The 25,719-nt window shown below is 40.5% G+C and overlaps 1 protein-coding gene across 6 annotated transcripts in view; it reads right to left on the bottom strand.

Annotated features, from left to right (window-relative positions):
• Positions 1 to 25,719, bottom strand: part of dph6 (diphthamine biosynthesis 6) — a 196,552-nt gene that overhangs the window by 154,852 nt on the left and 15,981 nt on the right. For 5 of the 6 annotated variants that reach the window (XM_066667608.1, XM_066667590.1, XM_066667642.1 and 2 more), the window contains 3 exons: positions 24,813 to 24,881; positions 21,934 to 22,003; positions 20,953 to 21,022 (listed from right to left, as the gene is read on the bottom strand). The gene's annotated coding sequence lies outside the window, so the exon portion shown is untranslated. Of the gene's footprint in view, positions 1 to 20,952; positions 21,023 to 21,933; positions 22,004 to 23,202; positions 23,267 to 24,812; positions 24,882 to 25,719 lie in introns of those variants that run through there. The other variant, XM_066667620.1, reaches the window with a different exon arrangement.

The raw sequence follows: 25,719 nt of genomic DNA, 5'->3' as shown, positions 1-25,719 counted from the left end.
TAAAAAAGGAAAAAAAACAGGAGTCCAGAAACTGCAGAGAACCAGAGGATCACCTGCTCGTTTTATTATACTGAGTATATTTATGTGCAGGAATCTGATCCAGAAAAGCTGCAGACAAACATGTCGAGGCACTAAATGTATATTCTATATTTACAGCAAAGATATAATATGACCAGGGAAATAAGAACCACTCTAAGCCAAGTGCAAATATTCTCAGTGAGGACTCAGTGTGCATTAACAGGAAGTGTGTGTGTTGGGCTGCTGGATGTAGGGGACCACTGAGGGCAGAGTCAGTCGGAAGAGGGGCAGGACCACTTTTGGGCCAACGTCTCTCTCCCCAGTGGGGCTCAAAGCGGATATTGGTGTGTCAGCACTGAGGCATGATCCAGCATGGCCTCCTGCATGAGAGGGCACGAGGAAAAAGATGGATTGCCGTCTCATAAAGCAGCCATGGTCAAACAAGCAGTGTGACACTGTTAGTGTTTCTTTGAGATTTTATTCATAATAAAGGCTCATATCACAGAAGAAATGATTTTCTCACATCTTTGTGTAAAGTTTGTAAATCCCCAGTCCATAATACAACTTCAAAAATAAACAATTAAAAGCCAGTGTATTTATGTCTGTGTTAGCCTATAGCATGCTGACCTCTCCATAAGCACTGAAGTTATAAGGAGTATTCCAGCTTAGAGTCGCAAGATATTGCAGCCAGTCAGAAATAAGATCACTTAAACATTAGCTTATCCTCATAGCACTACACTGCATTAGGAACTCCCACCTCCTACCTACACTCACCATCAGTTCCACTGACTTTACAGGAGCACTTTGTAGTCCTAAAATAAAAGACTGTAGTCTACCTGTTTCTCTGCATATTTCCTTAATCCCATTTCACACTGTTCTTCAATGGTCAGGACCCTTACAGGACCACCACACAGCACAGGTATGACTTAGGTGGTAAATAATTTTCATTTCTGCAGCGATGTGCTGGTGTGTGTTGTGCTGGTACGAGTGGATCAGACACAGCAGTGATTTTGCAGATTTTAAAGCCCTCGGTTTTACTGTTGGGCTGCATATAGTCAATCAACCATAAATCCATAAATATCCAGCCAGCATCATCCTGTATTTGCTGATGAAGGACCGAAACACACTGCAGCACTAGATGACCTACCGTCCCTGACTTAATATCTACAAGGTGGATCAACGAGGTAGGTGTGTCTAACAGAATGGACAGTGAGTGGACACAGGGTTTAAAAACTCAAGCAGCACTGCTGTATCTGATCCACTTGTACCAGTGCAACACACGCTAACACAACACCATCAAATCAGTGTCACTGCAGCCCTGAGAATGATCCACCACCCAAATCAGACCTGCGCTGTGGTGGACCTGACCATTAAAAGCGTGTGGTTCAGTTTACCAGCAATTTAGATCTGTGTTTAATTTAATGCAGTTACCTGCCACCCTTGAACTTGGAGACATTTCCCACCTTAAGAAACAGCAAAATATTACCCACCTATGGAGCAACATTCTCATCTTGTTTCATGCATTTCTGTGTTTGGAGTTCTCTCTGTTGTCAAAAAAAAAAAAAAAACTCCAGATGCCTTTTCACTGCTGTGAGCAGAAAGAGAGACGAAGCCTAGCATACCGGACCAAGACACATTTTTTTTTTTTACCCATTTTCAGACATAGGTGCTTCATATACACATTAGACCGGTTTCAATCATGCAAACAGACTGGAGAGTTCGCAAATGGTGTGGAAACATACTCAGACTTACATAAAAGGTTTTTTTTAACAAAATCATAATAATTAGCCTTAAGGATGAAGCAGGTTTGGGAAATAGCGGTGAAACCTGAATTAGGACTGCTGTTGTTACACGGAATTATATAAATCAAACATTTTGTACACAATGAAAATATACATGATTCCTGAAGAAACTTCTATCTAAATGCTTTTCTTGCTGAGGTTTTTAGGAAGCATCTGTTGACTGCTTCTCTATGGACTGAAAAGTGGCTCTCCTGTGACCTCACACCAAAGTACCCTTTTTGGCACCTGCATTTCTAAGACTGAAGGTGAGTGACGGAGGCATGCTTGACGCAGGACAACCCGACCTGACACACAACAGCGATAGATCACTGAGTCAGGATAAGTCAGAGCACTCTTCAAGGCCATTCTGTCACACAGGCTAAGATGACAACTGCTCCATCATGGGGAAAAAAAGGGGGTAAGGGACTCCCTTAGGAGGTTGGAATAAAGTTGTGCTGGATGAGCTATAAGAGCAATCACCATGCCAGCCCTGACGAGCCCTGGCATCCGCTTTGGCGTCCCCCCTCAACCTCCCCCGATGCCACAGGGGTCTTAGAGGGCAAGAGAGGGGGATGTAATTAGGAATAAAATTGCCCACTGGCCCCATGCATGGGCACTGCTGAGTGTGGTAGGAGGTGCGATGAATATGCATGCTGCTAAAAGCGTACAGGGCATGCTCATCTGAAAAGTGACAGTGGCACTTTGACTTTTCAGGGCTGCCTTACCTGTCATCGGCGCTGACATTTGGAGAACGAGCCCATGGAGATGGGACGGATGGAGGTATGAGGAGACATGGGAGCCGGAGGGCTCTGATTAATGACATGCTCCACGAACATGCAGAGGATTTGTCTCTGGAGTATTTACGAAGGAGAGCCATCAGTGGACTCACAGTAATGAACTAGAAATTAAGCTGTAATGTGAACCATATATTTCATGACAAAGAAAGTTGTAATTGGTATGTAGAAGATGATGTTATGCTGGTTTTGCTTTTGGCAAAGGCAACGTTATGGCTGAATGAAAAGGAGTTTAGCTCGACAGGGTGGGTATCAAAAATAAGTGGAATCACATTCCCAATAAAGAAAAAAATCCAAAAATCTTTCTCACAGTTCCAACTAGAAACCAAACTGAAAGAAAATAAATGTGCTCCACTTCCTAAATTAGGGGTCCCGAAACTGTGGGTCCAGACCCACACACTGTCCTATTTGAACCTGGACCCATAACTGATAAACTATTGAGAACTATTTTATTTTGACCAAAGTGTTTATATTAACTGGTGTAACTGGTGGCACAGGTTTTACTTCCAGGAAACTCACATGTGACACTACTCATCCAATCAGATCTGTGCGTTATGATGAGCATGACGCAATTGAATGACACACACAGACACACACACACATACACGACAGGGCTCCAGACATCATTTTCCTGGGGACAATAAATATAACCCATGGGATGAGAGATAAATGCTCATTTGGGACACTTTCGGGACAATATATATATATATATAATCCAAAACATGTCTAAAAGCAGTTTATTTTATTATGCGATATTATGCAAAAGCATTGTATTTTTTTTTTAATTCGCAAAAAGAATTTTTTATTTCAACTATTTGCTTTTATAATTCATTCGATCACATTGAAAAACTGGCAAATTTTCAATTAAAAAAAATGTTGAATTGTAAGGCATTTTAATTTGATTTGACGTTCAGTTTTTGTTAACTATATAAAATGTTGATATAAATAGGCTACTTCAGTATACGGGATATGGCACTGATCATAATGCAAGTTATACATTATGGTGTCCCAAATCTTCTCTAACTGGACCTTAAAATGAATTTTAATTGAATACCCCTGTCCTAGATTCACACAGACCTCGTCAAAGTCTCCCTGAACTTCTATTGAAACTTTTTAACTTTCTGACAAAAGCACTTTAGATTTTTTTGTGATAAACAAGAAAGGACAGGCAATGATAATAAAAGAAAATGTCTAGTGAAGGGGGAGTTACATTAACCGCTTGTGACTTGGCCAAATTTGTGAATGATACAGTTCCCTGGACAAATATCAGCGAAAAGGCAGGATTCACATGTGGTCATTGCATAGGACTGGAAGGACACAGGCTCAGGGCTAACAGCTTAGGGATGAAATAAAATGGGATCCGTACACCATTTCTAATTCTGGCCCCAGGAGTATCAAAGTACACACCATAAAATATGAGCCAATCAAGCTAAATCTTCCAGAAGGGGAAGAATTCTGGCTATGCTGAGCTCAGACATGCCCTATCTCTGGGTCTCTCACCCCTCCCCAGTCCCTCTGATGTCAGGATGCCTTCCCAAAGCTGATTGGGGTTAATGCGCCGGACAATGAGTGAAACACTGCCCTTCTGTTCCACATTATGCTCTTCAGAGGCCCAGTATGGTCCTGCTTTGGGGAGGACGTGGGCCATCACCTCAAAATAATATTTACCAGATACACAAGCAGCTCTGCATGTGGTATCACTCTCCACCAGGCCAGTGGAGTGCTGCATATCATCAACCTCGCTGTTTTTTCAATTGATTGTGCCTTTTTTTAACAGCATATAATCATTAAGAATGGTTCTCGAAATCTCGTTTCAGCATAAACTTTTTAAGCAATGCCCTTGAGAGAGTAGACGTTGGGAGATGGATCTTTTCTTGCCGGGTTAATGGAAGGTCAGACGGAGGTGTTGATTGGCTGGGGGCTTCAGGCTGCTCTGAAAGCTCTGTCTGGTCATGTGATGCTTAGCTGTGTCATAAAGGACACAGGTGCTGTGATTAGTCCTGCATGTTCCAGCACAAATCCACAGATCCAAGGAAATGTTCCCCTCAAGACCATCTGCCCCGGGGACACACTGATCCCTTGTATCTTGTATCAACACAAATGTGGTATTTTTTAGCGCTGGTGGAATGTGAAGCGGAGGGAATTGGGTTTGGGCAAGACATGGAAAAAAACTGATGGGCAAAGACAAATAGTGAGAATAGAGAATGTGGGAATTATGGGAATCTTTTATTCATTTAATCATGGCTGTTTAATGTATTCATATAATTTCAATTAATCAGATTATTCAATTCTGTCTGTGAATATTTTTTTCAGTTCATTTTTCCCTCATTCCAGTTTTTTCCACTGAAAAATCAATGGACAAATTAAGCATAATCAAACCCTTTTGTCAACAGCAAAGCATCATTTTCATTCCGTAAATAAAGGGTGCTCATGAAAATATGTTTTATAAAGTTTCCACATTTCAACACCAGTGTGCAGAAAGCCATGTTGGCTGCATGTTCAACTGCATCTCTTTTGAGACTCTAGCTCACTTTTTTATTCTTAGATCTTGTTTTGAGGGGAACTTTCCACATTGCTGTCGTTTTGTTAGTTTCATTTTGTTCTTCCATGAGAACCTGCATCATCGGATATATTGCTCCAGTGCTAATGTTACTGATATTAAAGATATCGCTGTGTTTTGCTTGTAAATGATACTTCAGATCCAATGCACTTTGGCAATAAACAAATTCAGGCATGGCATACAGTAGCTGGAAATATCTTTTATCAAAAGAGACATCAATGGAACTTGCTGCTTAAAAGCATGAACTAGAGGGCTACAGTTGCAAAGTTGCAGAAATAGTGTAGAAGCAGCTGCTCTTCATGGCACTAATAATTTATTACACAGATGATGTATCGTATTTCATATTAGCTATTAAACATTAGTAACTCAGTTGGAGGAATTCTGTAGAATGTGCAAATTCTTAACTGTCAGTCTGTACCACATTTGTGTTTGTAAGGAAAAGAGGGGCATATTTTATTCGAAGTGTTGTGCACAGGCTTATTCTGTGGGGGGAAAAAACAACTTTTATTCCATGTTTTAACATGTTGTCTCATAGAGCACCGATACATTTCAAGACACAAGCTATAGCTGAATTAGAGCTACATATATTACATAACTGACTTCATTGTTTTACCTAGTTATACTCAAATAGTACAGCAAAATTATTAATTGTGAAATAATAATAATAGTAATTGATGAAGTATGTGAAAACACAAATGATATTCAATTAGATACAAAGCTGTCTGTACTGAATACAATTTTTCCAAACAGGGGAGTGTGCCCGAAAATGACCTGTAGTTAATAGGTTAATGTATATTTTTAGAAGTATTTAACATTTAAAAATACATGTTTTTATTTTCGGATGACATAAAAACACTTAAAAAACAGAGCTTTGTAGTGATTCAGTCTCATGCACTTCTCACATGCTAATATGTCAGCCCTGAACTATTACATTCCACAATACAGCGTGACAAATACAGCATGACAGTATGATACAATATGATCCACAGCTGTATAATCTGATATGTACTGTCAGTCCCCTCTTTTATCCTTCCTTCAGAATCTGCCTAAATTTAGATCCTGTACTCTTCTTTTATTGGTAAAGCTATGTAGGAGATGGTAAAAGTTACATTTTCATTTTCACATGAATACAGCAATAACACATGCACAGTAGCCAGACCAGATCATTTCCTCCACAAATAAAAGAGTTGGAAACCCACCAAGACAAAATACCCACCCTGTGCAATATGTAGCACATACCACAATGCTAGGCAATCCACTGAAATGAGAGATAGAAACCCAAAGCTAGCCTGCTGTGCTGTGATGGACAAAAGCCCTCTGTTGCTCTCAGGGCCTTTAATATGCTTGTCTAGCTGTGGCAGGTCCTCATGGCACAGGCCCAAACTGCCCCGTCTGACTAAAGAGTGAACGGAGAGTCCTCTCAGTCTCCTGCAAAGGGGGGAGAGCTGCTGTTTGCTTAGGCCCTCCTCCACTCATCAAAAAAAAGAGGAAATGTGGAATTGATGACCTCATGCACAGTGTGATAGATTTATCTTACTAAAGTGCTTCCCTCTCCACAGTTAGGACTGTTTAGAGCTAGTTAGCAACTTTTAAGGATGAGGATTCGGCAATGTAAAAACTTCGAATAATGATAGCCGTTTGTCATTTACTTGTAATTTATGTCAGTGTTTCTGATTGGGTTTTTAGGTGGTGTTCAAATTTCATCTTGGGGGATTTAGAGTCTGCCTTCCACTTTGGACCGATTTGAAAATAGCTTTTAATCTGGAGTCACCCACAAATTCTGTTCTGCTGACAGAATTTAGCACAAGGACCAGCACAGGCCAGCGCTCATGAGTAAAGCACTGTGTGAGAAATAAACTGTGATTCAGTGACTCAGGAAAAGGGAGTTTACAGCAGCCAGACGGGTGACTTCTTTGGCCAAAAGTAATTTTTATGCTGAATGTTCAACATGTAATATGTTCTGTGTGAAGTATAAGGCTCACATCCTGTTCTGTCTGCTCTACGCAGACTGACATTAATGAAGTACAGAATATTTATCCAGACTTTATCATATTACCTTACACTGTTTTGCATTTAATGTATTGTTTTACAAGTGTTTCCCATCAGGTTTTATTTGGCACTGATTTGCATGGGACAGTTTTAAACTCAGAGCTTTGAGAACAGAATTTTGGCAGACTCTGTGTGGGTTCAGACTCTTGGATTTTGTTTAGGTGTAAAACCAAATGTCCAAGCCTGTCTAAAGCTCCTCACTGTCCAAAATGTGATGTTTGTTTTTATGCCTTCTGTATATTTTGCCAAAGAACCAACCTGTGAGAAGTTTGGTCAAAATTTTAAACTAACATAACACTGCAGACCAAGTTATTTAGAAAAATATTTAGAAAGGTGCAAAGGATCCATGCCGGATATAGGACAAATACTACAGGAGTACATTAAACACAGGCCTACAGAACCTCTCCCATGTAGGAAGAGTTTTATGTGTGTGTGTGTGAGAGAGAGTGTGAGACATATCTGAGAAGTTTAGTACACCTTTGCCTTGGGCTGTCCTGTCATTCTGACTTGGAACCTATGGACTCCGGGTGTTTAATGTAAATACCTGGGTTTACTGTGCCAAGAACTGGCCCTAAAGCTTATCTGCCTTGATAATAAATAGACGTCGATCACCATTCCAGGGTGAGAGTCATTAACACTAGACGCTGTAAAAGAAAAATGAGGTGAGGTTGGGGTGTGGGGGCAGAGTGGGTTCAAGGGGCAAAGGAAATGGTGAATGTCTGGAGAGAAAAGAAAAAAAAAAACATGCTGCTATGCTTATTTTTCCCTGCCCTCAACTCTTCATGTGATCCAGGGCCTGAAACTATGACACACTGCCCACGCTGTGGAAGTGACCTTACTGAAAATGGCATGCATTCTTTGATGATCATAGTTTCAGTTTTGTTTAAAACCCTTCCACTTTTGCAAGAAGACTCCCCTCCTCTGGGTCTATATTTAGTGAAAGCCAGACAATGCAACAGGAGTGTGGACATAAAATGCAATGTGCAAAATTGCAGTTGGAAATCACTATTAAAATATGAGATGCCGATAATTATGATGCAAAAGCACACTTCTGACCGGATATGCAGCAAACGGAACTATCCTTTTGTTCAGGTAATGGTAATCAGCAAGACACAGGGTTACAATGTTCCGTACAGCTGCAAAAAGTCCAAAATGGTTATACATTAAAATCCCTCTAAACCCTTCTTATGTTTATGTGGCTTTGTTGTGACTTGACAAATTGAGGCTAATTTGAATAGTACAGTTAGTGGCATCATGCATTTCGCTTTGTGGCTCTGGCACTGTGTGAGGAGATGCAGTTGTATCAGTTTTATCTTCTTGTTAAACAATAAACTATGTGTTTCTTGCTGGAAACTCCTATCGCGATAATGGTACAAATGTAATTTATTGTTCAGCCCTACTATGCAGTGCTTGAAGCTGCCTCTCTGGAGTGTCTCTTCAAAAGCCAGGAGGCCAAGGGCAGTGTGCAGTAGGAAACCACTCCGTATTCCCCACAGTGAACTTCAAACTGACTGGCCAGTCTATCTTGAGCATGTCCATAAAGTGCTGGACACAGAAAGGCCCAGCGTGAAACCCAAGCCTGGACTCTGTGCTGCGCTGCACTATAGAGCACTCAGGGGACATCTCGGCTTGCTAAAGCACTATCACAGCCAAGCCTCGCTTTACTGCCTCAGCCTTCCACACCACACACACAACCGGACCACTGCATGACATACGGCACAAATCACATTGATGAAATACACCATAAATAAAATGCGTGTGGTTGTTAAACATCTATGTCTCATCATCAAATCACAGCACCATTGAAAGAATAAAGCGAAGCAGCAAATGTTGAACCGAGCCTTTTTTCATAAACTCTCACAGAGATGAGGGTTATGAAGTGTATATGTAAAATTAGATATGATTCTTAATTAATTCAGATGCACAGAGTTTACACAAGAGATTATTTATAGTTAATAAGTGACATTCAAAGGAACCAGTAAACACAGTTCCACTAAAGCTGAAGGAAGGCCTTATTCATCGTATACATACGAGTTTTATTATAGGACCACTGCTCACACACACACCTTGATTGCATGAATTTGTTAAATCAACAGCACACATCATTTAAAGTCATTATTAACCAGTAAAACTAGGATGATAACCTCAAATAATATCAACTGCCATGAGGAGAGATTTGAAAAAAGTTAAACCAGCACACACAGAACTGTGCAAATGTTTTATGCACCAGATTTATGAGATTTAAAAAGCTATTTATCTGAGCAGTAAGTGTTCATTTCCTAAAAAATAAAACAAACATAAAAATATAAATCAATGTTCATCTGTATATAGTTTACCCAGAATACAGCTACAGAAAATCCAGATACCCTCTCTACTCCCAGATTAATTCATCAAATGAGAAAAGAGACCAATAAATAATAGTCCCACTTATAAAATGGACATATACCTGTACATACAATCTCTTAAACTTTATACTTTTGGAAGTTAGTTAGAAGTAGTAGTAGCAGCAGAAGTAGCAGAATAGTGCGGTGACAAGGATATAAAAATGTAATTAGATATGTATGTTTCATGACATTAGACTACAGAATTTTAGTGCATATCAGTTGTTATTTAATATTAGAACTTTAACAAAGGCACCGCGACCCTGAAATGGAGAAGCGGAGAAGAAAATGATGATGATGATGATGACTTTAACAAAGGTATTATGGCTTCACAGCATTCAAATTTTAAAACGTTTGTTTTACAGAAATACAAGCCTTTGCAGTACAGCAACCAAAAGTCAAGTGAAATAAGAAGTTTGCATTTATTCAAATGTATGTACATTTCCAATGTAATGCACCTAGAGGCACACTAAGGTGAAGGGTTTACAAACAACATGTTTTGTACTATTTTCCTGCATAGTTAAATTGGCTGATGATTACATGACTGATCAAATTACATTGTTGTTTATTGGCATATGTATCTCTTTAAAGACAGTATCAGTGGCAAAACTTTCATATCAGTTGGGCCCTAAAACACATAGACACACACACACACACACACACACACACACACACACACACACACACACACACACACACACACACAGGTAAACTGGTAGTAAGTCAATTCTTTGCACTGCTCCAATGGCACCACAGCCCCAGGGCAAGCTAAACATCATATCCCCATATCAAACCCAGGAGAGCCAAATGAAGGCCAAGCAGCCACAGGACTCATCCAGGCCTGCAGCTGGGGTTAATGCTGGGCCTCACCTTCTGCAGCTTCTCATATCCTCTTCCTTTCAGTGTGTGTGTATGTGTGAGCACAGGCCAGCTCATATGACTCCACACACACATACTGCGGCCTTGCCAGGAGCTGTGTTTTACCTGACGCTTCGTTTCATCCCATCTCACTTTATCTGCCCAGGACGGGAGGAAGATTTTGCAGGGTTTTTTTTCTTTGCCTGAGCTGGTGGGGGATCTGTGATGCTCTTCACTCTATCTAGTAATTTCTTCCAGTCGTGGTATGAGCCAATGCTGGGCCTGGGACGCAACCCCGGAGCCTCAGCCTTCCGGTCCGACTGCCATTAATCTCCCCAGCTCAGCCCAGCTCAGTGAGATCATCAGATGCTGCTGAGCGGCAAAGAGGAGGCATGCTCAGTGCCAGCGGGGTCCAAGGCTCTGCCATTCCTTTTCCATTCACATCTGGAGGAGGGGTAAAGTAAAAGCTGCTGGAAAATTGGACAAACTTGAGACTGAAATTAGCATCTCTTTCTCTTTTTTAGCAGCAGGTGAGATACAGTGCCATTTTCAAAAACTTTCAAAATGATCTTTGGTGACAAGTCACACTTCACATTTGACTTGCACATCATGTGCGACCAAGGCAAACGGCAAGTGGTGCCCCAGTCTAAGTGCTGGCCATACCTGTAAATTAAAAGCATTGTTTTGTGGCTATGTCCCCACCTTACCACTACAGTCTGGTACAGTGACTGCATTATTGCAGCTGCTGCACCCTATGGTCAATCTCAAGATCCTTTTTTCCATTACTTGTGAACAAGACCCTGAGATACTTGAACTCTTTCACTTTGGGTAGGTTCTCACCAGGTTCTCACTTTGCCAACATTGAACAATCCTGACTTACTGCAGCAAATGCAAACACAACTTGAGTGTACATGTCCCTGCACATCTGGCCCTACCTCCTCACACCTTCCTGCCTTAAAGTCTTGTTGTGTCAGAAAGGCACGTGTGGTCTAATAAGCTCCGAGTAGGGTCTCCCATGATGAACAGTTAAGTGTTCAGGTGAAAATGGAAGTGTGTGGTATGATGCCCATTGAACACAGGGCAGAGAAGAAGGGGCCCACGAGGGTCACCTCAGTATGACTTTGTAAAACTTTGACTGCCATGTCTGCCCAACAGCAGTCCAGAGTGTTCGGCCTTGTTGGAGATTGTGGATGGAATCCTCAAGGCAGTACTACAACAGATTCCACTGTTTTGCTGTGGTAATTCAATGCTCACTTTAGCAACAACTGGCAAAACTGGTGAGCAGTAATCAGAAGAAAACTGCCAGTAGAGTGATGGCATGCTGGGAAAGGCTATTATAGGACTCTATCCAGTTTGATTGCAGCACTCACCTCACTCTCACACATTCTAGAAGAAGTATGGGATATGGAATCTGAATGGACCCTGTTCAAGCATTTGTATGCTGTTGCATATATCTGTGGTAAAAAGTGTGCTTTGTTACAATGGCAACCCAAAAGCCTGGTGGTGGACGCCAGTAGCAAAGGAAGGAGGAGGATTTTTGAGCTTAGTTGGCTCAGGAAATTCCTGATTCATCAAATGAGTTCTGGCAGGTCAAAAAGACTGTGTTTTCAGCGGTTTAAGAAGATAAATCTAAAGTGGGGGAGGAGTTTGGAGAAGCCGTGGAGAATGACATCAGGGCAGCCTCAGAGAGGTTCTGGAAAATAATTAGATAGCTCACAAGGGGAAGGGGTGACACTGTCCAAACTTCACTCAGCAAGGACAGGTGGCGAGATTGGGAACCACAAAGAAGTGAGTGAAGACTTGAAAGTAAGTTAATGGGCTAAGTGTTTATGTTCTCGTAGACATGCAGGTGGCTCCAGGGTTGTAGGATCTAACCCCATTCCGGATGACTGTCTGTGAGGAGTTTGGTATGTTCTCCCTATGTCCACGTGGGTTTCTTCCGGGTGCTCTGGTTTCCTCACATGGTCAAAAACATGTTGTTAGGTGGACTGCCCACTCAAAAGTGTCCATAGGTGTCCAAAGCAGCATTATCATTCAAAACATCATAGTTCTTACAGCGTATCCCCCATTGTGAGCTGTGTCTCTCTTTGGCTATACAGTTGTGCAAGGGATTGATATGATACGTATTCAGGTCATCATCATCAAACCGTTGTTTGCGCTCTTCATTATATTTAAGCTATGGTCAAATATTACAGGAATCATATGTGTAACAACTATAGTTAACTACACATGCAGACTTATGTGAGCTAACGTGGGCTTGGATTCAAAACCTGCTGATTGTGGACTTGGATGGATTACAGCATGTGGAAACAAGCAGAATTGTTGCCTTATATGTGACTTCCTGCATACACAGAGATCTAAAATATAAGGGTACAGTTGAGTAAGAGAGTGAGGAAATTTTAGGGAGACTGACAGTGGGATTACAACAGAAAAAGAACGGCCGCAGAGCAGCACATGTGCATGCCAGTACAGGGCGGCCACTTGCTGATGATCTGTGGCTAAGTTCACTGGTGAGTTTTTCCTCTAAGCTCCACCCCACCATTGAGTACAGCACTCAATTCTCCACGCCTTCCTCATTGTGGGTCTGCAGGACAGATGAGATGGATTTTCTGTGGCTGCTTGATTGTGAACGGATTCCTTTTGTAGGACGACCCGGGGCACCACTGACGCACACTTAAGAGTGACGCAAACACAGCCTGGGAGTGTTATTATGATATTTTTAGTACTTCTTTTTGGTGCATATTACAGTTCAGGGAAGTCATCAACTACAATCAGAGTTTGTGAAATAATGATATACTATTCTCTTATGATATATTTTTTTCTTATGTGTATAATCTGTATATCATTACCAGGCCTGCAGCACTGAACAACTGCACACATCAAACAAAAACAGGTTCAGATTAGTAATCTAAATGACAGGCAGTTTACAGCAGCAACAACTACCTAACAACAAGTAAAGAAACTACTTTGCAATAATCATTATTTAGTTGTTTATTTTTTATCAACTATTTTACAGTCCCTGGTTTGACTCTTTCTTTATCATTTCTCTCTTTTTTGGCAAAAAAAAAACAAAAAACAAACACACAAAAAAACCCCCAAAAATATAAACAATCTGGAGTGATTTGTTCAATTCGATGTACTTACAAATTCAAAATCCCCAAAACACTGCGGTATATACCGTGCGACATGTGTCCTCAGTCTTCAAGTATTGTGAAGATTTTGTGACATTTTTTACATATCACTCATTCTATGGCATTAATATTTGTAATTGCATTTGTGTTCATTACTTGAGGCAATAAACTTAATTCTACCCTATGCTTTCAGGTCCTAGTGGAGGTCAGTAAATAATTTGTTGCTTTAGGATCATAACTTTCTTTGAAAAATTTAATAAAAATAAAAATCAAACTGGGATCACTGCATGTGGTCAATTAGGCTGTTTATAGAATTACAGCAAATAAATCACTTTGTCAATCAATGTTCTCAATAATTAAATGCTGGGCAATAGGTTTTCTGTTTGGAGGCTGTCGATACCAATGAAATTTATAACCTTACCCAACAGGAAGTCAATTTTTATGGCAATTCAATTTTCGACTGGAAAGCGTATAATTTGAATACGGCCATAAGGGGGAGATTAGAGGCTGTGTGAGTCTATTTCTTTTTTCCAGCGAGCGTGATCAATAAATTAAGGTAAAAGTATTGGATCCCAAGAAGACATACGCTCTGAATGAGGCCTGCTGTGCATTCAGGGGTTATTCTTTACAAAACCAATACACAGTGCTCTAATATGATTGTGTGTGTATTATTTTACAATCTTCAGCTGAATGTACTATATGAGATACACTTGGCTCAGTTCACTCTTCCATTCAGGCTGGAGATTCCTCTAGGGCTGTGTGTCCCTCTGGACACTGCTGAATACAATCCTACTCCTCTGTATTTCTAGCCCAAGGCTATTTACACATTTTCAGCCAGATGAAAAAAAGAGAGCTTTCAAATCATGCTTATGCCCAAATGAATGTCCATTTCCACAATCTAAAATCAAATGTGACGTGAAGAGACTGCTTTATTCTCATGCATCCGCCACAGTGCAGTGATGATATGGTGAGCTAGTGGATTGAAAGTGATGACAGAGGTTTGAATAAGTGCAAGTACTTGAGCTAAAGCAAATAATCTGAACAAACAAAAATATGCAATGAAGCTGTCAGAGCATGGATACAGACATAGCTTGGTGTAAGTCACCCAGCTATCATAACACTACACCTCTTCAAATTCATGTCCCTAGAGGAGCAGACAGAGAGAGAAGACTAAAATATCCTGACTCAAAGTGCCGTGTAAATCATGCCTGCATTGTAGGGATTAACAAATTCATATTGCTGTCTGATATGATTCAATCCGGTATCAATTAAAAAAAAAAAATCAATAAAAAGAAAAATGTATTTGAGAAAATTTAACATTAGTAACATTAACATTTTAAAATTCCAACAGAGGTAAGCGAAATTAAAGAATACTACGGAACCATCTCTACTCTTCCATTTAGTATAAAATACTGATAAAATATGAAGAACCACTGGCACAAATCGTTAAAACATAAGATTGAAATAACATAATTTCTATGTGTTTCAGCATTTGTCGGAACATAGTATGCTATGTATAATAGTAGTAATATGACAGTCAGTTGGCTCTCTTTACTACACACACACACTCTGCCTGTCACTCAGTTCTCTAGCTACTACTAAGGAGGGTCTGTTGAGCCAGACGAAGATATAAAGAGACTAGAAACTAGGCTTTTGGCATCATTTAGCTACAAAAAGCAACCCCACTAGCTGTTTACTCTAAACTGGAAAGATTAAATCTGAGTTATAGGCAAAATTCTTCTTCTAAGACTGAATTTTTAAACCTCCTTGATAACTCATTGGTAGAAGAGGCCAGCAGGAGAAGAAAGAGCTGTTGATGGAATGCAGCCATTTTGTTGACCTTGTGGCCCTCCCTTGGAGCAAGGCCGGAGACAGGTAGATATATGGCCAGTTTGTTATTGTGAATTCCAGATCCTGTGATTATCTCAGACTCCGCTTCTGGAGTTTTTTAATCTCAGATTCCTGAGCTGGTTCACCCAGGGTGCTGCCACTGCCTCTCGCTCACCTTTCCCTGACCCGCACGCTTTTTTTCACCCTCCTGCAGAAAAAAAACAGAAAAGAAGAAAAAAAAGTACACCTTACAGATTCCAGGGCCAGGCTCGAGTTTCGTTTTAATGTCCGTTTACATGTGGGCTGGTTGGCGGGGGAGAGGGAGGGTGGTAAGGAGGGGGTTCCCCTTGCAGCCATTAGTTTTACAGACGAGCACTGATGTCACAGGCTCAGCCGTTGTCGGCTGGCTGACGAGAAGCAGCGGTGCGGCCGGTGCCAGGGAATTTATTTTCCCTGTTGACCAAGGCATCAAAACTTTCAAACTCTCAGAGTGCCTGATGGACAAGACAAACACGAAGCGCTCCGATAGCCACACTGAAATGTGGCCAGCATCTAAGAGGACAAAAGGAATCGGGTTTCTGAGCCGTGCTCAAACGACAGAGGCCTGATTGAAACCAGATAAGGATAAAATGGAACTGTTGCGAGGAGTAATGAGATTCTCAGAGTGTATGTTTGGATTAGATGATTACAGACCCCTCCCCCTTCTCTCTTTCACTCTTTTCCTCTCACTCTTCCTATCCTCAAGCATCAGGCCACAGGCTAAGAGTTCAGCACTGGTAAAATACAACACAGTACTTTTACAGCGAGTCACAGTCGAACAAAAGGAAAATGGGTTATGAAAATAGACACAGCTGGCAAGATGCAAACAATGGGCCAGCTGTTTCTTTTTTGGGGTAATGGTCTTCAGATCCTACCAGACCTGACGAGGTCAGCAGAGTTACTGCACTCATAAAAGTACGACTAAGATTAAAAGAAGAGAACATTTCAATAACAGAAGCAGAGGTCAGGACGGCACCTGCTTTTACAGTAGGTTTACACTTTTGGATACTGTTTCTCTCAAGTTCTCTCTCACATAGCAACATGCTTTTTGAGCTACTAATAAAACACAAAGAGATCCTTTTAGGCATTAGCAAACAGCTCATGTCCACAGCCTTATAAAGCATTGTCTAAAATGATAACAGAGGACGATTTTGAACGTGTCTTGCAGGAAATGTCAGAAAAGTTCAGCTTCTGGCACTTTTTCACAGAATGTGATTGTAAACTACTGAAGACGACAGTTAAAAGGCTTTAGCTCTTCAACAATGAAGCTAACTTGAACCTACTCTCCTCAAACTACACAAAGCAAGACTTGAGTCCTTGGTTAACGTGGCCCTTTCATTGCAGGGTTAAAATCTGAGATGAGACAAAATGAAGGAACTCATTTTTCATTCGGAATTATCATTTCAAAGTTTATCAGTGCATGGCAGGCATGGCACATTTTCACAACTTAGCGTGGTTTTTACATAATATTTCCTTTCAGGCATTAACCAGACATACAGAGAACTATATTGACATGTGTTTAAAGTTTGTTGGCATATATATGCAGAGGAATGCTGTGGAATGCATAATTTAGCTCTGCCTCCACTCCTTAACTGCAGGGCCAACACTGGGAGCTAGGCTTGCAGCACACTTCAATAACCGCACGTGTGTGCATTGTTCCTTTGAAAAGTTTGTCACTCTGACAGCGTCACTGGGGTTTTTGACACCGTCTGTCACGCTGAAGATCACGCCTGCTTCTGTCGCCGTCAGCTCTTATCAGCACTCATTTCTTAAGTTTGTGCTTGCAAATATTCCGCCAAATATTACTGTTCCCCCCACCCTCACCGTCTGGGGGGAAAATATGAAAGTGCGCAATAATCTCTCTCTCACAGTTTTATCTGGGAGCCATCCTTCATCCGAGTGCTCAACATTCAGGATTTTCATCAGTCACTCAAATGAAAAAGAAGGATATTAATGTTTTGATGCTCATCTTCTTGAATATGAAGCAGCACGACAACCTTCCCGCTTACTGATTCTTTTAATATTTCCCAGAATTATTTCATTTCACCTCGGGTTAAATGGTAGTGTCAAAAATGACTGCATGTGAATTTTGCCGCGTGCTACAAACAATGGCAAGGGGTTGCGGGGGAGGTTTACATGTGCGCTTTAATTGCATTACAAGACAAACATTTAGGAGCATAATACAAAATTGCAGAGGCATGATTTTACAGAGCGCCCTCGCACAAAAAACCAGCGCCTCAGATCAATTTTGGCATATCCATCACAATGCCCTATCAGCGAGGTGCAGAGTAACCTGATTTAAGGCTGACTTATTGGATTTGTGGGAGGGACACAGAAGGGTGGAGGGCTTGCAGACAAAAAACAAAAGCCCTACTTTAATCGCTCGCCTGTGCCATGACAGTGCTTAGAAAAGCCAGTCATGAAACGGCTCCTTGACGAGAAAATGATTGCACGATCCGCAAGTAACTGCCTGCCACCGGCGATGTTCTCCCTCCAACTCAGCTTGTCAGGTGTAATCATTTTGTTCAGCTTAATGTTTTATGCAAATGCACTGGGGGTAGGGTTAGGGTGCTGCTGGGTTGGCGGGGGGGTATTGGGGTGGGGGTGTTGTTGTGTAGAGCCTCACAAGGATGTGTTGTTTTCTCAAGTGCTCTGAAAATATTTGCACTCCTCTGAACGTTGCCTGTGTTGCCCTGATTATTTCCTGTTTGCGTCAGGGGTTTTGTCTTTGCTGCCTGCGTGTGTCTCTGGTGGAGATCACAGAGGCACGTGGCACATCACACGGCTGCCTGCAGTGCTGCACCGAGCTGGGGCTACACTTCAGCTTCCTCAGCCTGCTGGAGACACAACAGAGCACAGGACCAGCCTTAGGCCTACGGCACAGAGGGATGGCTTGATAATGAGGTATCGATTAGAGACGGCACAATACCACAGTACTAACAACTAAAGTATCTGCTGATAGTACACTTACCTTGCCCATACAACATTGTTTTCCTTAAAAGAAACACTACAATAATAATCTGTTGTTTATACAACGCAAACTGATCAATCACTTCAACCTTAAAAAAAAACAAAAAAGTAGTAGTATTTGTAGTATTTCAATGATTGGTACTATAATACTTATCTAGTGTCTTTCTGTGGTTGAGACATTTAGCAAAGTTGGCCTAGATGCGGCTTATCATAGCATTTCATTTTTCACCACTAGCAAACTGTAATGTCTCAGCTATGGCAGAGAATTGAACTTTCTGCTGGTATGTTCCTGGTCCATTTCCTCACTTAAATATGAATGCTTGTCAAAATATCAATATCATAATTATCCAGAAATTATAGTATAATTTTTTTAACGAAACAGGATATGCATTTGGCACCATTGTCTGACAAGCAAAGAAGAACAGAAACCCCTTTAACGCAGTTAGCTTAATGCTACGTTCAGGCCTTAGTGAGCCAGTTGGCTAGCTCTTCATCTTTGCTGCAATGTCATCAATATTTATCAATATCATTTATCAGAGTTACACAAATGTTACAATAGAATGTGGGGTTGACTGGTCAAATCTAAGAAAATATGCAGTAAACAGGATTTACATCTTATTTCCCCAATAGTAATATTAACAATGTAAGACATATGTTATCTTCAAATGTTATATATTTCTTCTCCAATTAAAACATGTATCTCAGCCTTTGTCGATTTGTATTTTACTACATCATTGGAACACAGCAGCTGTCTTTCACACCGTGATGGACCAATAGAAATGTTCCAAAATTACTTGGAATAAAATCTTTGTACATTGACCATATAAAGTTAAGTAGGTTTTCTCCTTCAGCTGTAAATCCTGTGAAAGCAACTAAGGCAAAACCAGTTGCTTGATACAAAGCAACATTCTCTCATATCAGACTTCAGCAGAGCAAACCACTGAGCATGGTCTAACCAGCGCAATAGCTTAAATCAATTAATTCCTACATCAGATTGTTTCTTCTCATAAATAAGAAAGGTAATCATCTTGAAAAATCAATGAGGAGGAAAACAGCCAAGGCATGAAACAAGCCCCAGGTCTCAACAGTGAACACCTGCCTTTTTGGACTTTTATTGGTCTATATCTTTTTTTATAGTTCATCATCATCATCATCGTCAGAGGACATCTAAAAATCAAAGAATAATGTCAGCATTGAGGAAGCCAGTGAGGCGCTGAATGCAGCCCTAGCCTGAGGTTTTTTCCCCCCTCCTCATACCCACCTTAATTTGCTGCCAGATGCAATAAAGGGATGTAGCCGATGGAAGGAGGGCGACTCTCTTATCTACAGAGTGATATTCTCTGCCTGGGTCTTTTATCACCTTTAAAACCCTGCACACTTTAATGCAGCGCACTGAGCCTTATTGAGCTGGAGCTAAACGATTCTCTTCCTGCTGCTCGCCTTTTCACTCTGCCAAGGCAGGAGCCTTTATAGTACTTTCTTTTTGCAGCTGAAAGTGACAGTTTAACTCTTACAGTCTTTCATTACAATTTTAACATGACAAACCACAGTAATTCACATTTCGTCTTTTGTGACAATATTACTGTTTCTGTAATTCAAACCATGTTTTAACATTTTCATGCAAAATTATTTCGCATTATTTTATCTTAATGGTTAATGGCGATGAACCTGCAGTTATATTTAGAGAAGTAATGGAATGTCTGCAAATAATTTGCCTCCAGAGTGACAAGCCAGAAGAACGCAGTTTTTGAAGGACACAGTGAAAATGGAAAGAGAAAATGTACTAAAAGTGCATAAAACAGACTGGCAAATGTAAAGATTTGTGGAAATTGTATGGTGATTTATGCATAAATTGTGTTTAGTATTGCCATTGCCATGCATAAAATTTAGGAAGCAAACTTCAGACACCAAATACGTCTTGACTGACCAGCTATGCATGTAACATGGAGGAACATTTGTTTCATTTTAATTTTTGCTAAAGGATTTCTTTAAATTCAAGGGCACATGGCTGCCACATGCTTTATGAACGCTGCTTAATCCTAAGTCTCGGTGGAGGTGCTTTAAGGACACATGTATGTGCATGTTTTTCCTTCTAAAACCCAAGCAGCCTTGTTTATGGGGAAAAGAGAAAATCTCAAATGACTGTGTTTACACTATGTAGCAGGGAAGTGCATGAACAGACAGGCTGCATGTTTTCTGAGGACAGAAACACCAAGCCCCCCATTCCTGTCCAGCTCCATGCCAAGCCAGGGCCTGGAGAATGAAGCAAGCGATGATACAATTACATGCTTCAATAATTTGTGAATAATGACCAATGAGCATTATATTTGTGCATCTTGTGTGTGGGTGTCTGCAGGCTAGTCTTTTCTTACATTTCTGATGCACATGCAAACCTTCAGGACAAGTAATTATAGCATGCTCTCTCTCACTCTCCCTTCCTCTCAGATTCACACACACACACACACACACACACACACACACACACACACACGTACCTATCCATAAAGATAAACACACAATATCCAGACTAATCTTACTCGCCTGCCATGCCAAAGTGTCTGCTGTGGAACATTCACTGGTTCTGCTGGCTGGTTCCGATGGTCTTTTTGTACTACAGGAGGACAATAAAAAGAACAGCTTTCAGTAAACATGGCCAATCTAGAGCTGTGAAGCTTAAATATGATTCTAAAACACTACACAGACCACCAAGAGAATACAAAAATAGACGCCATATATATTATATATGGCATATATATGTTTCTTTTTTCTTTTGGTGAGACATTGTCTGTCCCTCTCATTAGGAATTGGACCGGGTTCTCCCTAAAATGAATCCCATTAAGATGACCTTTACTCATTACACCAACATTATTCATTACCGCAAGCTGACAGGTTTCTCTTTCTTCCCAAACCATAATGAGGCGGCTAGTACACAGACTAATACATAATCTAATCAGCAGCCTCAGACCAAAATGAAAAAGACCTTTTTAAAGTTCATCTCCATTATGAGCCTGGACCGCTCTGAAGACTCTGTGGCTCTGATAAGAACCTAATAACAAAATTGCAAACACGTAGTCATTAATAATTGTCTGTGGGTGGTGGTTCAACACTTGTTTTGCCTATCCTTGTGTAATTTTAGATAGCTAAACTGTCCTAAAATACTCATTTCAGTCCAGCATCTTCATAACATAACGTATACCGTAATTAAATATGTGATCTTGTTGACGTTTTCATAGCAAAGTTCTGAGAAAAGCGGTTATTACAGTGTCAGAAAAGTAGTGGTACAACACCTGAAAATGTCTGATGGAAAATTATTTCAAATGCAGAGGTGTCAAGCTCTGGAGGTTTTACACTGTCACACTTTATTGATACAAGATTTAATATGCAAGCTCCAACAGCTGGACTCACCAGCGTATCCACATTCGTGACATAGGAGAATATTAGATATGACCAGACTTCTATACTGAGAGCAGAAATGTGATAGTTACAGAGATAACCAACAACAGCTAAAGCAATGCTGCTTACCTTCATTAAGAATCAGGGCAGAGCGGCTTCTGTTTTATTCTCATTATTGTCGTTACAAAACCATGTATATCTGAAATAAACCCAAATGTTCATATAAAGAGGGTGGCATGAGGAAAAAAAGAACAAAGGCAGGGAGAAATTTGAGCTGAATATGGCAGAATATGAATAATACATGTAATGTCAATGAAAAAGTCCATCATTCATCTTTATATTACAAGTATTTAAATGAGACAGTTCACAGTCAAGAGATACACACAAACATGCACAGAGAAGCACACAGTCATTACAGAACAATTATGAGGGTGCCAATAGCACTAGGGATTACATTTCATCAACTACACTTGGCCAAGCTAAATGAATATGATGAAGCCAATTTTGTAATTTGATGATGCCAGTGTGTAAACCGCATAACACTGACCCATGAAAACATGTTTTTCATTTGAAGTCTCATTACTTCTTACTCATTCAAAGATCTGTTTCACCTGCTCAAGTTTTCCTTTGAGTTTGAAACCAAGCTCTCCAGCCTCGTAACTTCATAATATGAACCTAATGGGATACTGCTATTAGCTAATTACACACAGAGATCAAAGTTGTGTAATTGGATTATCTTCATTAGAAAAAGGTTTACGCAGAAAAATATATTATCCCTTTAAGCTCAGAGCGTACAAAGTGATTAAAATTGGACAACTAATGGAAGCATTTGTCCTTTTTTTACTAGGTTTTACAGTAAATACTAATTAGAGCAGAATTATTTAGAACTGAAAGAGTTTCAAAACTCTTAAGCACTAACGCCTTGAAATACTACCATTGGACATTAGCTAAGTTCTTTTCAGCACTTTCATTTCAAAAGATGTTCTGTGGCTTTGAAGCTGGGGGGCCGGCTGAGGACAAAAATGCTTTTAATCAAAATGTCTTCAAGACGCACCGCCTCCATTCAGCTGTGCAGGCATCCAGAGACACTTCTCTGACAACATGCAATATTAATACTGAATACAAAATGGTTCCGGTAAGTTAATTTAATATTATTTACTGCACGTAAAGAGTGTCCTAACACAACTCACTTATTTAAGCAAAACAGGACACTTGTCTAGTATCACACCAGGATCATTTTAAAACTTTTTACCATGTATCCATTTTTTATTTCCTATTGCTGCTTATGGCTCTTGTGGTTTCTCATTACTTTTCACTGAAAAACAAACAGAGCTCATCATGCTGGATGCACCTAAAAACATTAGTGGGTGGCGAGGACTACTGAGGAGTATTTCCTACCTGAAAACCCTCAATTAAACAATGACTTGAGATGTGCCATCTGAACACTTCCTTACAAACAAAGGATCTCGAGTCTGACATGTTTTCAGGAATATCACTTTTTCTGTTGAAATGCAGAAGCAAAATAACTAACATTTAATATTAAAGAAGAACTAGGCAATATTACTACCTTAAAATTAATTCATTCATTATCTGTAACCCTTATCCAGTTCAGGGTCGTGGTGGGCCCAGAGCCTACCTGGAATCATTGGGCGTAAGGCGGGAATACACCCTGGAGGGGGCGCCAGTCCTTCACAGGGCAAAACACACACTCACACTCACACAGTCACACCTACGGACATTTTTGAGTCGCCAATCCACCTACCAACGTGTGTTTTTGGAGTGCGGGAGGAAACCGGAGCACCCAGAGGAAACCCACACAGACACAGGGAGAACACACCACACTCCTCACAGAAAGTCACCCGGAGGAAACCCACGCAGACACAGGGAGAACACACCACACTTGTCACAGACAGTCACCCGGAGGAAACCCACACGGACACAGGGAGAACACACCAAACTCCTCACAGTCACCCGGAGCGGGAATCAAACCCACAACCTCCAGATCCCTGGAGTTGTGTGACTGCGACACTACCTGCTGCGCCACTGTGCCGCCCTACCTTAAAATTACAGATTAAAAATCATTGTGATGCTTCACTGTCCTGTAATAAAGGGAACAGAGAACTCTGTCATTGCTACACTGGGCTCAGCACTGCAGAAACGGCACTATATAACTTCTGGACACCAAATCTTACCTGTTGTTCCTTTAAGTGTGTAGTTCAGAAATAAGAGCTTGTTTGAAGCAATGTCTTTATTAAGACACTTTAGTGAATCTGCCCCATGGTTTATTTTTGGTTTATTTTCTGCATCTTGTGACTAGTTCTAAATTGTGTGATAACAAATGACATGTTTTATAGAATATATAGAATATTCATTTCTCATTTTTCAGTTTTAGGATGTGAGTGGGATCATTTGTCTTTGTGTAATTTCTTTTCCATACAGTTCTTTAAAGTTTTCTGTAGAGCTTCTAAGGCTCTGGAGTGGAGCAGCCATGGTGCTTTACTGTGTTTACGGGGCAACAAATGAGATAAAACTATGACCAAATTCCTCACACTTCCTCCTGTCCACACCTCTTGGGCCAGTTGACTGGGGCGGCCAGCAGCCCGCAGTGCACGGATCTGTGGAAGTTTGGCGGCGCTCCGCTTCACCCCACCACAGGTGTTTCCCATTGCTGAGACTCTCTCTCTCTCTCTCTCTCTCTCTCTCTCTCTCTCTCTCTCTCTCTCTAACACACACACACACACAGAAGACCAACATTGTTTAAAGTGTGAGAACTGCAGGCCCCCTGCAGCAGCCACTGACAGGCCCAGAAGCCCATGTTTATCTGTATGCATAAAACTGCAATGCACTGTCTACTCTACACAGCCACAAGGGACAGCACATGGTTTTAACATCAGAGTGTCTTTTAGTTTTTCTCTTTCCAACCAAAAAACTCTAAGAACTTCAACTGGTCCTTTGACAACTCAGATGGGCATGGCTGAAGAATGAAAACAGAAGAAGCAGGATCTCACCACTCAGAGCAATGTGTGCAAACACAGTCTCTTCTGCACAATGCGTCACACTCCAGAGGCAGGCAAACCCTAGAAACAAACACAAAACCATACATTTCGGTGAACTCCAAAATACTCCAAAATTGTTCCATGCAATTCCAGAAATGCTGCTTATGATTCTTGAGGATTCTTTAGTTATTCCTGATCTTTAAACCAACAAAACAGGACACAATATGTCAATACACCCTCCGAGAAAAGAATGTTAACAGAAGTGTATAGAATACAATACACCACAAACAAATTAATCAAATGAAAAGCAAATATGTGGGGAATTTCAGAAAAACACATGTGCAGGGTTATTGTGAAGCAAAATGCATTAATAAATGGATATAGTAGCTGTACAAATATGTTTAAAAGCATTTTTGTGTAACATACAATTCAAATATTCTCCTTCATCACTTTATGGTAGCTGATGTATATTATTAATAAATACAATCCTCAATGTATTAATCAAAAAATGTATTAATCAAAAATAATCTAAAATTTAAGTAGTTCCATCAAGGAAAACATGTTGCAAAAGCATGTGCCTGGATTTGTTTTGTCAGTTTTGGTTTAAACTACTGATGTTGGAGATTGTGAACATTGAGTATTAACACTTATATTAATAATCACCATATAATTGTGTATAAACCTAATATGAAGCCAAGATCTTATATCAGAAATATTGAAAGACGATGTTCCTTTTTATTTTCACAAAACACACATATACCTTTGGTATATCTCAATAAAATAAAGCCCTCAAACTCGAACTCGAACTGACTCAGAGCCTGTACATTTCTAAATGACTGACCTATACAGAGGTATCTGCAAAATCAGTGTAATGGCATCTGAGAGAGTTCTCAAGAGTAACGTGCATACACAACTCTGC

The sequence above is a fragment of the Hoplias malabaricus genome, chromosome 1 (assembly GCF_029633855.1).
Source record: "Hoplias malabaricus isolate fHopMal1 chromosome 1, fHopMal1.hap1, whole genome shotgun sequence".
NCBI lineage: Eukaryota > Metazoa > Chordata > Actinopteri > Characiformes > Erythrinidae > Hoplias > Hoplias malabaricus.
The sequence above is the reverse complement of the archived record's forward strand: the minus strand, read 5'-3'. Positions and strand labels throughout refer to the sequence as shown.